This window comes from Myxocyprinus asiaticus, chromosome 44 (genome assembly GCF_019703515.2).
Source record: "Myxocyprinus asiaticus isolate MX2 ecotype Aquarium Trade chromosome 44, UBuf_Myxa_2, whole genome shotgun sequence".
NCBI classification, from domain to species: Eukaryota; Metazoa; Chordata; class Actinopteri; order Cypriniformes; family Catostomidae; genus Myxocyprinus; species Myxocyprinus asiaticus.
Window position 1 is genome coordinate 19,177,065 of NC_059387.1, and position 15,801 is coordinate 19,192,865.

Here is a 15,801-nt window from a genome sequence, read left to right on the forward strand (position 1 = left end):
CCACAAACAAATAATAATAATAATAAAAAAGCAAAAAATTACAGGCACTTACAATGGAAGTGAATGGAACATATTATACATAGTAGCATGATTTTAGTGTGATAAAATCAGGGATTTACAAGCTTTACAGTGGTTACCAGATGACTATTGGATATATAACTTGGTTATTTACTGTATATATTTATAAATATATTGGATATCATTTTACACAGATGAGGTTAGTAAAAAAAAAAATGATCACACTAAAATCCCATTAACACATAAAATGTTGTCTTGTGGCTATAATTTTGAAATTGTGTGCATTTTAATGTTCATGGACTGGACATTCACCTCCATTGTAAGTGCCTTACTGTAAACACAAGTGTTGCTGTTGTTTTGTTTTGTTTTTGTTTTTTAATAAATGAGGGATGAGAATATATATATATATATATATATATATATATATATATATATATATATATATATATATATATATATATTCTCATCCCTCATTTATTAAAAAACAAAAACAAAACAAAACAACAGCAACACTTATATATATATATATATAAATGTTGCATATATATATGTTGCACAACAGCAACATATATATATATATATATATATATATATATATATATATATATATATATATATATATATATATATATATATTGGTAATCAATATTATGCCACAACAACATGTATTGAATCTGGAACATTCCTTTAAGCTGCAAACTAAACCAGCAAGACTAAATGGATGGCTGTCTTAAAATCAGTTTGTGACCACATCTAACTTACTGAAGCCACTTACAGTTTATTCAAAGCAAATGCTTTCAGTGTGGAAGAACCTGTGAATGTAAAATATCTAAACAATATTAGCCTATATATAAAAATAGAAACTGTATTTTCATTTGAATAAACACCTTATCAGTGGGGTCAGAGATTTTTAATATGTGATTCCATATTGTTTTTAATGTTTTCAATATTGGTGCTGAGGGCAGCTATTTTTAATATAAATGAAAGAAAATTATGGTGAGCTTTCTCACAAAGAAACAACACTGTACAGGCTTTTACATAAAACACAGCATATGAAGATCAATCACAAACAATAAACCTAATGATTGCAATTATAAAAGTTTTCAAGGTTTAGTAAGAAAGGATGTAAACATGCCTTTAAAGGCAAGGAAACCCTGATTCAAATAGATCTATTTTGCGGTTTATAGGCTGCCATATAGAAATAGTGTTTGCACACATTGAGAATGTATCTGTTTTTCTTCTGTATCTACCAGGAGTAAATCTCTGAACAGCTGTTTGACAGCTGCTTATAATATGCAGTCAACAGTAATTACAGTGCTTGACATTTGAGGAGTACTTTAACCACAGAGTGAATTAGTATACTGTACTTCTATCTGTAGGCTAGACTGTAAAGACAGAACATACTCAATTGGATTAACACTTGGCTCTTTGAGAGTGCACACAATGATCTAGGGGCTGCTGGACTGCCATTTACAAGCGCTAATGTGCGTGCACAGAAGGAAGCAAAGGCGATTCAAACATTGTGGAGTGCTGCAAAGTGATTTGGAGGCGTACATACATGTATGCACACACAAACAAGGTTGTAATTACAACAGACACGCACATGCATACATTTATGCACGCACACTAGGGGTTGCACCGACTAGCATTGTTGAGTCTGTGTCGACATGTTGTGGATCACATGACTTCAGTTGCGCTTGCTCTATTCATCCTGACAGCAGGAGGAAAATCTGTAACAATCAAATATATTTGAAATAATGCGGCAGTGCGTTCACAAAGTATGTTAAAAATGGATGCTAAAAATATGTGTGGACACTCTCTCCACTCACACACTTTCCATTAACAGCATCGAAACAGGAAAGACAGTTTACATTAGGTAAACAGTGACTTTCCATCTAATCAGCTACTTTTCTGGATAACTGATTGACTAGTAAAAATGAGTAGGCATGCACACAGAAGCACAGAAATAAAAAAGCACACTTACACACAGCAACACACAGGCACACAGTTTCTTGTATGGCAAAACAACAGTTTTCTAATTTAGTTCATTTCAGATAGCTTCTGCAACTTAAAATGGTTTGAAAAACATTGGACCTTCAGAATCACTTAGAGTTACAGTATAACACTTCATTAAAGAAGATGACACACTCCTGGCTTCTATCATCATGTCTGCAAGAACCTAATTACTTAAAACAAGTTTTACTCTGCAAGAAGGCTCCAGGGAAAATATATGCAAAGTGTGTTGTGTAAACTCTATGGAAATGCTTTATATTTGACTACATCTCCAGCTTTCTGCTATGCTGGTCTATTAAAAGGGACAATTGCTTTGTTGCAAAACCTACGGAGCTTTTTGAGGCATCCTAGGCACACTCCTGACTGAAAGCTGTTCCAAGTAGGAAACTAAATTATACTGCCTCCTAAGACACCTCTTTTTGTCCAAATTCTAAGATAGCATTTCATGTATCCTTAACGAAGAAGGCAATCCCAGAATGATGACAAAAATCCAAGATGGCAGAAATGTCTATTGAAATGTCGACTATGAATATAATTAATTCAATAATGAAGTGTTTAAAAAATGTTTAAAATGCTTAAAATCTGTGCAATGTATATTTATGATTTATAGAGTATTCTTGGAGTATAGTTTTTAGAGTACTCCCATGTGCTTCACATGAGGAGTGCATGACTCACAGAGTTCATGCCTATGTAGATCGTTCCAAATCAGTCAGATAAGTTCTATGATCGTTAGATGGGAATTGTAAGGAATTTAACAATTCTGGTTGTTATTCTCTTTTAAAGATTCTGGCTCCTTATCTGTTTCATTAGCAATTCTATTAGTACTTTTGAGGAAGAAATATTTGGAAATGATAAATGCAATTAATATTGGATTTACTGCCCTTAACAGCCTGTTACAAAATAATGAGCTCATTTCATATTTTAACAGAACAGATTCTTTCTTGCAAAAAGTGTTTATGCAACCTAATTAAGACATTTTAGTCATTCTTGTTTTATAATGCACAAGAAATGTGCATCTTTAGCAACACATTGTTATATCTACAACCATCCAGTAATTATTTTGATTTAAGTCATATTAGGAACAAAATTCTTGCTTGTTTCGAGTCAGACATGACCAAATGAATGATTTGTGGTTCAGTAAGTTATTTACTAAAAATATGGGGATGAAAAGAATCATTCCTTTGGGAGATAGAGCTGAGTGTTTTGCTCTGTAGTTTCAAATGAACCTGCTCATAAGAGTCATTCATTCAGGAATCATACTACACTGGTCGCATTGTATGTTTCGTGGTGTAGATTCAAGTATGTTCAAGAATCGGACAACATTAGTCACGTTATACGCTTCTCGCTGATGATAGTAGCGGTGTTGCAGTGCTCCTATATGGTAGCGCAGGAAACAATGTCAAAGTGTTTTAGTGCGGTATTCCCTCCAAACAACATCTTTGGTTCTGGTATTTTTTTTTAAATGGGAAAAAAAAAAGAAATTCTTATGGAGAACCATTCTTGATTCCTAACCCTAATTAGAATGCTTCATTAGAAGGTAGTTTCCTATGTAGGCAGTAGACAGTGAAATAGAATTTTGGAACTATTCTGAATGGGATAACTTTATATGCTTGATTTGCCCCAGGTCTTCCAACATGATCACACGGGAAGTCGCCATGTTGTTTCCGAGAGTTCTAGGATTGGCCACATTATGCCAATTCACAGACAAGCCTCTTCACTGTATTACAGCCTGTACAGCTGAAAACAACTCGTTTCATAACTTGCTTTTGGCACCCCTCTTTGGACATCCTACCTGGAAAATGCAGCTCACATGTGCCCATACGCCCAACAACACCACTAGCACTTTGGCCACTGGGGGTAGTGTTTCAAATTTCAGTAAGCACAGACTGATTTTAGCTAAAGAAAAGTCAACCTACTGTTTCCGATTTCACTGTGAGAACAGTCTATGTCTTCACAGATTTTGTGGAAACTATCCCAAAATTTGCAAACAGTGAACTGTAGCCACAATTCAAGCAGACAGTCGATCAGCTCAAGCACTTTCATCTACACCACATTTAGTTAGCAGTGAAGATTCTTTCTGATCCACAATGGAGCCTGGAAATAAGACCTGCACATTTTAGACAGAGCCGACAGAGCTGACAAACTCAGGAGGGACCCGTACACAGTGGCTGCGGGCAGGAAGCAGGCAGACAGGCCGGGTGCCAGCCATCCCCCCTGAGTGACTGAAGAGAAGCCAAGCCAGAAACAGCAGTCAGACAGAGGGAATGGCCATAGATGGCAAGGAAAATGAACAAGCAACAGAAAATATCACTGTGGTGATGGGCAGACATTATAACAGATGGCGAGTGGTCTCTGTGCAATACAGTTGGTAGGGGAGACCAGGGGCAATTGTAACATTGTTTGTATTTTTTCTTCTCCAATTTAACTTTTTTTCTCATGACTTACAACCACTACCAATCTAACTGGCATAATTTGGTATGATAAATGCATAAATGTATGTGTGTCAAAAGTAATAGTATGATTCAAATATTTACATTGAAAAAGACCAGATCATAATATTGAATTTAATACAAGGAGTCAGTATTACAATCGCCCCTGCTACAACCAAAAAATAAGAGCACACCTCAAAGTTATGATATTATTGCTTCAGTATAATACTAGTCTCCCCAACTTGTCTTGTGAAACTGGGAATCCCGGAATGTATGCAGGTGCATAACAATTAAACATGGCATGTGCATGCCCTGCCTGGCCTTCTGTTGTAGCCAGAAAAGGGGAAACAGTGGGGGTCTGGTGATTTGCGGTATGAAGTCTATGCCTCATTAAATTCCAGGGCCAATAAAGTTTGCTCCAGCAATGTTATCTGCACGGGCCGCTTCCTATTTCCTCCACTTCAGTTCACACCAGGCTCAATCAGTCACTCCGTTCACTCTTGGCTGGAAACACAGCCACTGGGCCAGGCTAATTTAACAGCGAGATGAAGCTCTTTTGGAACACCTGCTGAGCTCTGGAACTCTGAGTTCATCATCTCTTTGTCACTGAAACCAAATGTTCATTAAACAGGTGTAAACAGGAACAGCAACTCTAAATTGTCAAGAATCAACTAGGTATATCTGTTTATAGGGAAGAAAAGAGCATGTTATAACACAGGGAAGTTGTCACAAAGCTATTTCTCAGTAATGATAAGATTTGGAGTCAAAAATCCAACTGTGCAAATGTGTTTTCTCTAGCAGATGTTTTGTATGTTTGTTTCAAACTCCTACTTCAAAACCCTCTGAAATTACAATATCTTTTGTGAGTTCTACCTTTCCAAGTAAATTTTACCTTTCATAACATTTTAGCTCTTGGGTAAACAAGCGAACACAATCAAATCACACTGGCATACATTAGGTGAACTATATAATGAAGGCAGGTTTTCAACAAAACGTTTCAATGTGTTCTTAGGACAAAGATTTTTGTTTAATGACAGTTATGTTGAGGCATGTTGTCACATTTTTATCAGGGCAGATTGTCACGTGTTTTAAATGTCATAAGTCTATACTACTTTTAATTAATTAACTTTTGAAGACCAAAACAATGTTTTGATATTTCTGTATGTTTTTTGTCTCCCCTTTTTCTCCCCAATTTAGAATGCCCAACTCCCAATGTGCTCTAAGTCCTCATGGTGACGTAGTGACTTGCCTCAATCTGGGTGGCAGAGGATGAATCTCAGTTGCCTCTGCGTCTGAGAATGTCAATCTGCGCATCTTATCATGTGGCTTGTTGAGTGCGTTACCGCGGAGACATAGCACTTGTGGAGGCTTCACGCTGTTCTCTGCGGCATCAACACACAACTCACCACACGCCCCACTGAGATCGAAAACCACATTATGATGACCACGAGGAGGTTACCCCATGTGACTCTACCCTCCCTAGCAACCGGGCCAATTTGGTTGCTTAGGAGACCTGGCTGGAGTCACTTAGCACGCCCTGGATTCGAACTCACGACTCCGGGGGTGGTAGTCAGTGTCTTTACTCACTGAGCTACCCAGGCCCCCGATATTTCTGTATGTAACCTTTTCTATTTTTTGTTATTTCATGAATAGTTTTTGTGCCTCATAATTGTTTTATATATTTTTTTAACAGTTTAATTTCCTTTTTTTTTAACTACGCCACTGACAGGTTCCATATAGACTTACCTCATATAGTGTGACAACATGCCCCATTGAACTTTATCTTTTTATTTTTTTCCCTGGCAATAATGATAAAAATGTTCAATAACTTTTTCTGTAACCAAGATGTGGCTGTGCAGGGACTGACTTTCAAAAATAACCCTACTCTGTGTAGTATTTACCGGAGTAAAATTTGTGACAACTAGCCCCACATATAGTCTCTCCTATATGTGTATATGTGGGTGTATAGTAGTCTATGTTAGAAATACACATTCATAAACCTCAAAAAGCTGATACCATCTTTTTACATTTGCATGACTATGGTTCCCAGATGAGCACAATGTGCCTTAAGAGCCATTTTATAAATTAAACTTCAAATTCTATTTCAGCGCCAACATTTCCTACTCTTTCAATCGCTTTCTATTCCCCCTATAGCAACCCCCCCCCCCAAAAACAACAGAATCCTGGAGCAAATATTTCAATCCCTCTCAGTAAAATCGATCGGCATGACACAAAACTAATTTCCATCGTATCGAGTCCTTTCTTGCCTGGGACCCACATTATGCCGTCCTTTTCAAATCTTCAGCTCTCTGTCACTTCAAAGGACACATCTGTCCAACTTTATCAGTCCTGTCTCCTCTAACGTTCCTTCGTGCCTCGTTCCCTTTTAGCAAAGTAATGTAAAAGAGAGTGACGTCTTTCTTCCACTCTTTTCCTGTGAGAAGAATATCTCTGCTGCCACATGTAAATGCTAGGATTTTGGCTCTATGCATTAGGAGCTTGAATGACAACTTTATTTTCCTGTCAGGGGGACCACAGTGGTGAAAGCCAGCTCTTCTGAGCCAGAATGGCTCTCCGACTGTTCACATTGCTGTCCATCGTGAAATGCTTGTCTGCCTTTGCCTTCCTCTCCTGCATCCCTCCAGGGGAAATTCTGACAAGATAGCCAGAAAGAGGAGTTCATAAGACCAGCCCAAATAGGGAGCAGTGTGGAGCACAGCTTACTTCTAGAAAAAATGGCAGGGTTTAAAGCCCCTACGATAAAACCTGGCACTGATTGAAAATTCATCTCATCATCAGTATGGCTGAGGAGCTATTCTCTGGAGAACACGGGCGGGCCTTTTCAGGAGTTGGGGAGATTACTGCTGCATAAAGATTCGCTGACAGTAGAACCCATTGTGTGGAATGAACCACAGTGGGAGCCTTACATTGATCGACACAATGGGCCTTATCGAGCTTATCTGTTATGGTAGGAATGGGGAGATATGCTGATTGATGCTTTTAAATGAAATACAGGGAATTGAAAAGCACATACTGGAATGCTTTTCAAAAATATCTCTGGTAACTTCACATGTACAAAGTAGCATCATAATAACCTGTGCTGGGCACTTGACACAGGGGATGTTAACAAAATCCATTTTAAGCTGGGTCAAAACATATGTCAGAGCTGTGGTTTAGTGGTTCCCTGTTGAAAAGACCAGCATCGTTGGTCACTAGCATATGATGTGTTTTGAAAAACATGGTCAAACTGGTGCACCAGATACACCTACACCAAACCACCCCTAACCTGCCTGAACAAGCATGGAAATTCATGCATGATCTAAGCTGGGCTTTTCAGCAGAGTCAGCTCATGTGGGAAATGAAGATTCAAATCTGGCCTGTGTCATGTTCTGATCCAATTGCTCACTCTTTTATCTATTATTCCTGCTATCTCTTTGCTTCTGATGTCAAGAAAATGGCCAAAAAGTTCCAAAATAACTTAAATGAACAGATAAACTCCAACAAAACATCCATCAGATGGAACATATAACAATAACCATCAATTCAGAGAGTCATTAAAGTGCTCATTACCATGTGATTTGTTGTTGTTTGTAAGACCTTTCCCAAAGTGAAATATTGCAGAGCATGTTGTGCCAGATATTTCGCAGTTTGTTGCATGCCTGCCTTTAGGTATTTCTTTCCCTTCTCACTTTTATCACAGGAGTAAGACGCTGTTCTGTCAGACAAGACTCCCTTAACAATATCTCTATTGATCCAGCAGGTAATCTGATGCCGTTTCTGTTGACACTGTCTGGATTTAATGCGAGACCAGAGAGTGATTTACACTCTAGCAGTTTATACTGTCTAAGTCCCCCTCACCTCTCACTCTAAAGGAGTTAATTGGACATCCAAAAACAGGTAATGCAGAATATATGGCATTATTAACCTTCCTGTTTCCCTCCAGATAATAGAAAATATTCCACTATCTCCAGCAGTCATTAAAACAATCCACTGGGCTGATATGGCAGGCAAGAGATAAGAGCCCAGAAGACGTTTCATGACTGCAGAGCAGGAGACGAAGAGGGGTGAGGCCACTGAACCAAACTGTAGAATCGTGTACAGTGTAAATTGGGCAGATTTTAGAGAAATGAAGATATGATGGTCATTATCATTATGGACTTACACCGTAAAGAATATTCTGGAGATTAGCTGATATGTACAGTGTCCGAAGAGGGCAACAACACAGCTAACACAACCATATTTTCATTTGGTTTGCTAGTGGTGCACTAGCAAACCAAATGAATATATATATATATATATATATATATATATATATATATTACAGTTTCCAACAGATTTCTTGAACACCGCTCTTGTCTACCATTCATCATTAAACATATAGTCCACCCCAAACTCTCGCCATTGGTTGGGCCAGTGTTGCTATGTTTTTGGGGAAATCAACCTACCCATGGCTTACAGTTGTCTCTGCATATTAGGCTGGGATAGGAGTAGAAGCATTTTCATATCTAAAAAATACACTTTGGGGCAGGTTCATTAAAAAGTTTCGCCACTTTTGCACATGGTATTTCAGTGCAAAAACCTGCATCTTATTCACTAACAACCGCAATCTATTTAATCAGGTGCAATCAGCACTGAAATTGAGCTGCATCTTGAGTATTTAAATTAAATAATTGTCATTCCTTTCCGCCCAAACACACCTCCTTTCTATGTAAATTAGGCTCGTTGTATATATTGCGCTTCATTCACAAAAATTGCCTGGCACATTTTAGATTGTGCTATTACCGCCAAATTAAAAGTAGGCGGTAAAATGAATTTTATTTAAAAGAGATATTTGTGAATATTTTCAAACGATCATATCAGCAGTAATTTATCAAATAATCATCAAATGATGGAGAAGAGCACACCTGACATATATCCAGATGCACGGTGTCATCAAGTGCACGCTCTGCACGTTTAAGAGATGATCCAGGTGTCTGGATCAAAGTGATGCTGTATAGTCCTGGTAGGGTTTGTCAAATACGGTGGTCTGTAGCATCCTTCACTATATTGCATTCAGAATCGGACCGCAAGGTTAGAATTGCGCGTGCAAATTGCATTCAGCAGCAATTTTGTGAGTGCGTTTCCATTGCCTGATCTGCATAATTACATTAATGAACCGTGTGCTAAACCAGCACAGAGAGTGCATGCAAAAAAACAACACTTTTACCGGCTGCAGTTCATTCTTAGTGAATCTGCCCCTTTATCTTTAAGCTTAAACACAACAAAAATAAGCCACAGTGGTTGTGTTAGCTGTGTTGTTGTGAACCCTTGGGCCACCATAGATATAATGTCCATCACAGACATGCTTAATATAATTGGTGAATGTAGCTCTTGCTAGAAATTACCGTAATTTCAAACAATTTCTGCTAGAAATTTTCTCAAAGAAAACAATTTAAATATATATATATATATATATATATATATATATATATATATATATATATATATATATATATATATATATATTTGGAACTATTAAACTTTTAGAGGATTTAAGGTGAACACATCTTTTCAGACAGTTTTTCTTCACCAGTATTCCTGTAAATACTCTTACTTTGCAATGAACAGTGTTAGAATTCCATTAGTTGTTTACACCCTTTAGCAAAGGGAATAATTTCTCTCCAAACCTGACTCTCTAATACTAAACAATTGTACTCTCAATGCATGCCATCATTGGTGGAAAGTGTCATACGCTTGAATTACACAGCTCTAAAGAGGAGAAATGATCACAACAGGAGACCAAATGTCTCCAAAAATAATAACAGATGAAAAAGAGAGATTTTTTTTAAAGGTCTGTTCTCAACAATCTCCAAATGCCACATTTACTGTAAATAAAAGTGTACCATCTTCATTACAAAATTCAGTATCTGTGCCAACAAAACTTTGAATAAAGACTGGCATTTACAATTTGAAACTCCACCCATTGTTCTCTCTTTTAAATTCTTCCTTTTACATCTACTTTTTGGAGTTCATTTCTTTTCTTAATGAACCTCCATAAGAATTCAACCTGTTGATTTTTGTAGTCTGCTGGCCTTGAGACCGGCAAGCCACTACGATTTATAATCCTTTATAAGTATTCAAAGTCCACTCCAGCATCCACTGATCCAGTTCTGTTTCAGCTCAATAGCTGAACCCCCATGCATATCTGAATTATTACATTGCCCCTTCAGTAGGCAGGACAAAATATTATATTGAGACCGCAATGTTTGTGTATGAAAGCAACGAACATTTATAAAATGAGAATTAATTGTGCCTTGGTAATTGCCTTTTTTCACCTGAAAAAGACGCAACAAATTTTCTCTCAGGCTTCATTGTAATTTGCAGCCATGCATCTGGGTAAGCCATGACAGAACCATCATTCTTAGGACAAGCTGCCTCTCATGACACTAAGTGCATCAAAATCAGTGACTGGGTGGGTTGCTTTTGCAGGTCATCTCAATCACCTAGGTTGTGTTGAATGCTAATAACTGGGTAACATAAAGACAGAAATTCTTGGCCAGATGTCCTGTTCAAGTGGCCCCCATTTTGAATTAATGTATCAGCCAGTATTGAATCTTTAATGGGTTAGTTCGCTCAAAAATGTAATTGTTGATATCATTTACTCACCCTCATATAGTTCCAAAATTTTATGACTTCCTCTCTTCCATAAATCCCAAAAGAGTTCTTTTTCTTCTTTTCAGAATGTTGATTAAGCTTTTTTCCATACAATGATAGAGAATGGGGATGGATACTGTCTAGCTCCAAAAATGACAGAAAAGCACCATAAAAGTACCACAAAAGCAGTCCATACGACCTGTGTACATTTAAATATGGCACATGAAGACATGTCAGGCCAGGTTTGATGTCAATGACACCAAACGCAATTGGTCCTCATGTGTCTTGTAACTGACTGAGATGCAGTAAGTTTGAATATGCAGAAGTGTGAATGAGATGTGAGAGTTACAGACTTAGTATTGAGTGAATAATGAAAATTATTTCTCACACAAAGCTATTGCATGACTTCACAAGGTATAGAATATAGTGAGTGAGCCACATGGACTACTTTAATTATACTTCCATGCTGTCATTTTTGGAGATACACAGCCTCCATTATCTTTCCTTTTCATTGCATGGAAAAGAGGAGCATGTACACTCTTCAAAATTTCTCATTTTGTGTTCCATGGAAGAAACAACAAATATTTATAAAATTATTTATAAAAATATTTTATAAAAATACCAGGCTAAGATCATCCTTTCTTTTCAACCAGAGGTTGTTTGATAGATGTTTGAATGGATGACAATTTGGATGCCTTAAAACTGCAAGCCATTGTCAAGTGTCTCAGATGTCTGTTGGATGTAACATTGCTGGTACTCAGTCAAATTGGATGTAGCATCTATGATCGCTCTCCGGCTGTCAAATACTCCAGTCAGATGACAAGCGTGCAAGAAACACTTCAAGAAACCCAGTTGTCTCTGAGCCATCAGAAATGAATAAATAAAGCCTGAGTACTTTCTGTACAGGAGAGCTTGGGGCAGACCCAAACATGCAAGTAAACCAATCAACACAATCCAGATTCCTTGAGGGTAAATGTTGAGTGAACCGAGGAAAAACCTGTCAGCACTTTGTTCTCCCCAGACCGAAACTCTTTCCCATTCTGGACTCTTGAAATTAAGTTTGCCCCTGGTCAAAAAGAGCTCTGCCTGAGGAAGAGGGCAGAACTGTGGTAGTCCATGGTTTGGAATGTCTGCACACAGAACTGTAGAAACTTTCTCTACAAATCAATAATTAACTGCAAATCTTCCAGAAATTCAGCTCCTTTTCCTTTCATATACAGATGGACTCTATACTTTGACAACAAAGAAGCAGGTCAGAAAGTTAGATAATGTCTTCCTCGGAAAATCACTTGAACAGATCTTTATGCCAGTCCTCTACAATGTGTGTTACACTCCCTCTTTGTCAGCCTGATCTCATTAATATACATAGCTATTTGTACGTTAATATTTGTAACATTTAAACGTACATGTCTGTACATTTGGATAGACACTAAAACGTACAATATGGACATTTGAAAGCATCTAAAACTTAAACAGTTCTGTCTTGTCATTGGTTATCATTGTCATGTTTCTCCCTTGTCCATGTATTTAAGCCTCATGTTTGCCATTGTCCATGGTCAGGTATTGTGTTTATGTATCGTTGTTTGGAAGTCAATCAAGTCATGTCAAGTCTAGTTTAGTTCATGTTTATGTTCTGTAGTCACGTTTTTGTTTTTCACGCTTCATGTAAATAAACTGCACTTGGGTTCTTCACTTCATCGTCATCATCTGCCTGTTATTGCTAGCAACGTAACAGCTGCATCCGATGTGCTCCCTGATGGCACTCAATATCATTGTGTGAGGTGGAGAGTAGAATTTAAATGATTAATCTCTGTAAATATTTTCCTGATGCATTCCATAATGGCGCTATCATATCTCATTCAAACACATACATTGCAGAATATGGCATGTCACAAACGGTCATGAGACACTTGAGAGCCAATGAGCATTCGACATCACTGCCGTAAAACTGCTGGTTGTAAAGCTTGAGGTGGCAATTTTGTAATTTTTTAAAACGAAACCAATGCATGTTGATGGTTATAGCTGGCATGACGGTGCTGCGGCAGATGGAGACGGAGATCGTTGAATAAAGGCTTGAATTTGGGTCTGTTCTTCACAGAAAGCAGTCTGAAGATTTGGATTATAGCTAAGAAATGTATGGATTAATTTTATTATTGTTTTATGGTGCTTTTTGTGGTTTATTTAGTTTTTTGGCATATTCTGAAAACTACTTTTGTGTCCCATGGCAAAATATATGTATATATGTATATATATTAAAGAGTTTTTATTTATTTATATATTTATTTATTTATTGTTTTCTCCCCTTTTTTCCCCAATTTGGAATGCCCAATTTCCAATGTGCTCTAGGTCCTCATGGTGGCGGAGGACGAAACTCAGTTGCCTCCGCGTCTGAGACCATCAATCCGTGCAACTCATCACATGGCTTGTTGAGCACATTACCGCGGAGACATAGTGCTTGTGGAGGCTCATGCTATTCTCCGCGACATCCGCACAACTCACCATGTGCCCTACTGAGAGTGAGAACCACATTATAGCGACCACAAGGAGGTTAACCCAACATGACTCTACCACCCTAGCAAACAGGCCAACTGATTTCTTAGGAAGCCTGACTGGATTCACTCAGCACGCCCTGGATTCGAACTTGCAACTCCAGGTGTGGAAGTCAGCGTCTTTACTTGCAGAGCTACCCAGGCCCCCCGTTTTTATTCATTTTAATATTTTAAAGTTTAGTCTTGGTTAAAGTGATATAATCCTTTAAAACATTGCATAGGGCAGCAGAAATCACACAGAACTGAATGAAACCATTAAAATGTCATTTTATAAATTAAATGTAATTAAATAATTAATTCTAAGAATTATTCAATATGAATAAATTCAAACAGTACACATAAACTTGTACGTAAATTTGTACGTTTCTATAGGTGTTTATACGCAAAATGATTACGTTTAAATGCTGTCAGTACATCAATATTGTATGTTTCGGTGTCTACGCAAACATAAGAGAATGTAAGTTTGCTAGAAACAAACTTTACGTAACAATACATACAAATTCTCATGAGATCACGTTGTCTTTGTAGGTATTACTAAAAAAGACATCACTACTTTCAATGCTCTTTACATCACCGCCTATGGGAACCTGGCAGATCTTTGAGATGGCTCTTTTGGTTTAACTTCATATACAGATGAGTAACATAACAGAGTGCATTACAAGTGAATAATCAGTTCACACTATTATTTTTTGGTACTTTCAATAACCATCAATCAGTGCTGTTTACAGTCAGATAAATAAAGCCAGATTAGTGTATAATTCAGCAGATGTGTAATAAGAAATATTGACATTTTATAGCATATAAATTAGGGAAAGCAACTTTGCAGATAGTTAACCTGGCATCACTTCTCAGTTAAAAAGTAGCAGACACGATTGAATAAGCTGTATCATAAAAACCTCTTATATAAGAGGAAGATGCTAAAATAAGATATTTTCCAAATCTATGTCTAGATCCTTTTTTAAAAGAGGTTTGTGTTGCTCCTGATAAAGCAAAATGATATCATTATTTTTGGGATTTGATAATTTAACAATCCTTTTCAATTTGTATTCATTTGGAAAACTTTTTAAACACTGAAACATGTACAGGTTTCAGGTGAAGTTTAAAGTCATTTTTGGCTTGTCATTGACTTGTAATTCGTTATTTGAAAACACAGTAAATACTTAGTAAAAGATCTAATGCAATATTCATATTTTCTATTGTTTTTCAATTCCCACTGTGAACTGTCAGTTATCATCAGAAACAATGGGGAGAAATATTCAGAAAAGAGCAGAGACTTCTTTCCCAGGGCACAAATAAATTCTTTAATGACTTAATTTGTTGCTTTGCAAAGGAAATGTAAAGAGGCTGCTTTCTTTCCAAGATAAGTCGAGCATTACTATAATGATCATTGATTTTTGTAAATGCTATGATTTAAAATGCAGACTAATTTGTTTCCCTTTTTTTCACTCAATGTTGTATCGATGTAGTGACACTAGGGGTTCACTTTTGAGAGCCCCAATCACCTTTGCTTTATTCAGAAAAGTCCAATGAAAATTGGTTAGTGGAATTTGCATGCCAATCTCCGCCCTAGACATAGGGGTATAAAAGGAGATGGTGTGCATCACTCATTCAGACTTGTTCTTCGGAGCCGAGCGCATGTGTGTGTGTGTGTTCGTCCCGTTACCTTATCTTCTGCTGCTGGAATTTATGGCGCATATCAGCGGTCACTCTCACACGGTCGAGTGATGTGCTTCCCCTGGGCGCTTTGGCGGCTGAGTCCACAGGTGTTAAAAGAGTATATTCCAAAAGAGTATATTTTCTCTAAAAGAGCTCGCACAAACAATTGGCATCTTTTTAAAGATGTCCTTTCACCTTTGTGTTACTGGGTGCAGCCATTATCTCTCCCCACCGGATGGCCATGAGATCTGGCTTACAACACCGCAGGTCAGGCCGCTTTCACCCTGCACGCCATGACCATACTGCAGGTCCACCAGGCCAAGGCGCTCAAAGATCTGCACGAGGGAAGGACCGACCAAGGACTTATGCAGGAACTGCGTACCGTGACCGAACTCGCTCTACGGGCAACTAAAGTTACAGAGCACGCCCTGGGCTGGACGATGTCCACCTTGGTGGTGCAAGAGCGGTACCTGTGGCTCAACCTTTCGGAGATGCGTGACGCC

The 15,801-nt window shown here is 37.8% G+C and overlaps 1 protein-coding gene across 3 annotated transcripts in view; it reads right to left on the reverse strand.

The window, feature by feature from the left end:
• Positions 1–15,801, reverse strand: part of LOC127434183 (contactin-associated protein-like 2) — a 508,727-nt gene that overhangs the window by 139,257 nt on the left and 353,669 nt on the right. The window lies entirely within an intron of this gene.